Below are 4,799 nucleotides of genomic sequence, written 5' to 3'. Positions count from 1 at the left end.
TTACGTAGCTACCAGCGTGCTAAAAGAAACTGGGGAAACAAATTGTGTACACGCACGGTCAAAATTTGTAATCAACTTCTTCTTCACTTCCCTTGAGCAATTCAACTTTTCATGTGGATAACAGTATTTGTTCAATGCTGGCAATTTTTATTGGTATCAACTGATGAACTAGTGTGATATTCTAATATTCAGAGGAATGCATTAAAGTTGCTACATGCCCAGGGATCAATCGATGGCGTGCGCTTCAATCCGGTGCAAGGGAAGGTAAATTCACACTTGTTTTATCCACCAATCTTAAATTTAGTCAATATAAGTACCTGTCATTTTTTCCACTTGATCGATATCTGGGCTATACGCTGAATTCTATTGTGGATCATTGTCATGACATTATTTCATACATCTTTCCATCTCTGCTTCGGTGGATTTTGACATCAATTTTCATTTTGCAGACGTTAGCACTCGCATGATAATCATTTGCAGAACTAAAATTAACTAACTCTTGACCTACTTTGATGCTTTCTGTCACATTTGTCCTTACAAAACAATTATTTGCTCGCCGCTGCTCCGGTTTTGCCATTATTGCTACCGCATTACTCTGCCTATGCTTGGGGTACTTACACCTGTAGTAGGCACGGATTTTCCCAATAGCCTTCAAATCATAGCAACAAAGCTTTAAAAAATTACTCAGAAAAGTTTATATAAACAGTTCGACTGTTGGCCCACCCTGGCTCATTGGGCCGTCAATCATTTTGAAGTTTGAACTGAGGAAGTTATCTGGATGCTCAACAAATAACTATAATTGTTACTGTTGCAGGTTCTTCTGTTACTGGAAATTCCCAGCCCCAAATCAGTGACTGTTCCCGATCCCAAACCCAACCCCAGCTCCAAATCGGCAACCGTCCAGGATGACGACGATGAGGCGAGCGGTGGTGTGCGGCCAGGAGGTGCAATCGTTTGTCCCTGGAGAGTACCCCTGCGTGAGGCGGTTCCGTTACCGGCGGCTCCTCAACTTCCTCAGGCTCCAAGGCTACGGCTCCACCTTCGTCGCGTATGCACCGACCACCCTTATTTTGCTTTTCAGATGCTTTGATCCAACTTGCTTGCTGATCAACAAAATGCATGGATGCAGGATGTTGAAGCAGACAGACGCCTACTTTTGCGTGTCCCATCTGGCGCGTTTCGTGTCCCAGGGCCAGTGGACCGAAGCCTTGCATTACATCTTCCCTCACTTCCTGCCGGTGGTACCCTGTTCGCCGCCCAGCCTCGAGGCTAGTGTCCTCGTCAAGTTTCTCCTCGTGCACCGTTTATTTCAACAGGAAGTAGCCAGGTACGTGGAATACTTTCATATCCCCTTTTCTTGCAATAGAGTGATCAAACAAATTTTCTTAGTCGTAGTACGACTCTGTGAATCAGTAAGTTGTCTCGGGACTGGAGACCCATGTGGGCTAGAGCAGCAAAGATCGTCCGGGAGTTGGCTAACAGGACTCCAGAATTCAAAGGCAGGCTGCTACTGCCGGACGGCCCGATGGGTCCGCAGAACGTACTCCCCATCGGCTTTGGGTACACATGCCGATTGCCTCATGCGCTATCAAGTTGTAATCCATGATCACACTGCAACTTACTAATCAATTTCATTATTATTTTTGCATCCGGGCCAGCTTTGCTCCTTTACGACGGAGGCGGCACGTCAAAGACCATACCCGTCCTACCAACAAGCTTGCACGTAAAAAACATTCCTGTCGGGTAGCTAATATATATGTTGACAAGAGGATGAGGTAATCTTACAATCCTCCTACTTCGATTCGACCGGGATGCCTGCCATTCCTGTTTTCCTCACGTGCGCGCTCTCATGCATGGTTCCTTACTCTTTCCAGCCTGCCTTCTTCCAGCCACTGCAGCCAGGAGTTGTCAGCTGGTATACTTCATTCCTAGGTCCTAGCTAGCTTCTCTCTATGCAAGCATTTTTCCATCAAGCAATAATATAGAACAATCTTTTGTTATCCCATTTGCAGAACTCATGGCTAAGGCGCGGGATGATTGGTTTCTGAGAATTTTTGGTAGGACTTGCTCTCTGGTTTCACTCTATATAAACATTGAAAGTTGTTCTTAAACTTCTGTTCATTAGTAGTATTCACATGTATGTTATGATTTTCGTAGAGCCTGTGCTGCTCACCTTGCATCTAAATTCCACAATGCACAAATTTCGTGATGCATCTTTTTCATGTGACCGTTACCATTCATCTGAAAGCTTTAGTGCCGACTAGACAGAAAAATAATGCCATAAAGGTTGGTCGGCAGGGGCAGCAGCAGTTCAAATTTAACATTCAAATTAAAGGGATAGAAAATTTGCTCTCCGCGCTACTATAGTTTTGTTGATTAAGGTACGGTATTGCCATAATAATGAAGTTGTTTTTGCTGAGAGAAAAAAGAGTAGCTACCACCGTGCTAAAAGAACTGTGAAAAAACAAATTGTGTACGTGCACGGCCTAAATTTGTAATCAACTTCTACTTCACTTCCAATTAGTAATTCAACTTTCCCAATGGATAACAGCGTTCAATGCTGGCACATTTTATTAGTATCAACTGACGGACTAGTGTGTCATTCTAATATTCAGGGGAATGCTTTAAAGGTGCTACATGCCCGGCGATCAATCAAGGGTGTGCGCTTGAATCAAGTGCAAGAGAAGGTAAATTTGCACTTGTTTTTTTTCCACCAAACCTTAAATTTGGCAAATCAGCACCTGTTATTCTTTCCACTTGGTATCTTGGCTATGTCGAATCCTATTGGGATCGTTTTCATGACACTATTTCATACTACATGTTTTATTCTCTTGCTAGATTTTACATCAGATTTTTCTTGAGATGATAGCACTCGCATGTTAATTATTTGCAGAATTAGAATTAAATAACTCTTGGCCTACTTTGATGCACCGGGCTGCCCTTGGGTTGCGAGATCTTATGGGTTTCACCTCTAGCCTACCCCAACTTGCTTGGGACTAAAGGCTTTGTTGTTGTTGTTGTTGTTGTTGTTGTTGGCCTACTTTGATGCATTGTATGTTGCTCTTGCCTTTGTCCTTGCAAAACATTTACCTATTTGTTGCTTTGATTTTTTCAGTATGGCTACCGCATTGCTCGGCCTATGATTTGGTACATACACCTGTAATGATGTAGTCAACACTACTGCACCACCGGTTGATGTGCACATAGCCCCACCACATTTTTTTTTGCAAAAGTAAAATAAAATCAGACATCGTCAGTCATTGTTGAAGTGTGAAAGTCCTCTCTATGCTCAATTAATATCTAAAAGTGTTACTGTTGCAGGCACTCCTGTTACGGGCAATGTTATAAATCCTGCATGTTCTTCTGTCCCATTAACAACTGATGCTGGTAAATCACTTCAAAAGTTTCAATCATTTTGAGACTAGGAAAATCCTCCATATATATTCAGTTAATACTCACTGCAGATATTTCTTGCAATGTGATAGATCCTAAGAAATCTCTCATCTCATCAATGACTGGTACAGGTAAATTAATTTCAAGTGTATTTGTGTAACTGGTACTTAATCCATTGATCTTAACTATGTTAAATTATTCGGCCAGGCAGATCGAGAAGTATGTTTTACTGAGAGTGCTCGTCAGGGTTCTCATCCAAGAAAGAGACCAATGACAGAACAGACTGAGGAGTATTCAGCTACAAAAAGGCAACTGACAACTGGGGACAATTCTCAAAGGTGAAGCAAGTATGGTAACATACTAGGTTTTAGCTCACACTCTTATATAATTCTGTTGGCATCTTACAACAGCTAGTAATAAGATTTCACTCCTGATCTAAACGCTCTTATATTTCTTTACAGAGGGAGTATTAATAAAGAGATTATATGTGTCTATCTGTTCATTTTTGCATAGAACTTGATGGGTTAAGTAGGGTTATCATTCCTAGTTTGCATTAATAAGGCAGTTGCAGATTATTGTGTGTCCACTTGATAAGACGATTGAGATTTATATTTTAACCATGATTTGGCAATTCATAATTGAAACGGTTGCTTTTTGGAGGTCGGAGTATGTTGCACATTATTGGATATTTATACGAATTCCAATTAATACAGTGGCGGCAAAGTACTTAAACTTAAGTGTAAACTGCTTTTATTCTGCAATGACTATCCGTGTAATTAAGTCACACTTGGCCATTGCTTTAGAGTAAGACCACATTCCAACGTTGCCCTTGATGTGTTGTTGACAGCATTAACAAATCGTCTACTACCACCCTTTCTTTTTAAAATAACAATGGTAGTTTTCAACATTGCCTAAAACTATACTTTTAATCTTAGTATCTCATCAATAGTCGGTCTGAAATACTTTTGATAAAGCACCGTCAGTTTTGTTGTTGAGCCCTAGGCATGGAGTTTTGAAAATAGTTTAATATGGTTTTCAAATTTTCTGCAAGTTGTTGTGTTCGAGTTGACGAGTGAATATTTGGCTGATTGCAGGCTCAGTCGCCCATGATAGTCTGATAATGTGCTTTTGGCTGGACATAACGACGCTGTTGGAGTACTATGTTGTTTTGATGCTTTAGCCACTTTAGTTCTGTTCTTAATTGATACTTGCAAGTTTCCTAGAACTTTTGAGTTCGTGCAGTTGTGCCACTCTGTTAGCATTACTGATTTAAGATACAGTACGAAGTAAACTCCACTGAGAACTCATGCAATTATGCCACTCCGTTAGTGTTACAAAATATAGCTGGTTTTGATCGGTTTCCTCAGTTTTTTTCCACCGCTTAACTTGATGCCTCCTGAAACTGC

The sequence above is a fragment of the Triticum dicoccoides genome, chromosome 3B (genome assembly GCF_002162155.2).
Source record: "Triticum dicoccoides isolate Atlit2015 ecotype Zavitan chromosome 3B, WEW_v2.0, whole genome shotgun sequence".
Classification (NCBI taxonomy): domain Eukaryota; kingdom Viridiplantae; phylum Streptophyta; class Magnoliopsida; order Poales; family Poaceae; genus Triticum; species Triticum dicoccoides.
This window is presented reverse-complemented; position numbering follows the sequence as displayed.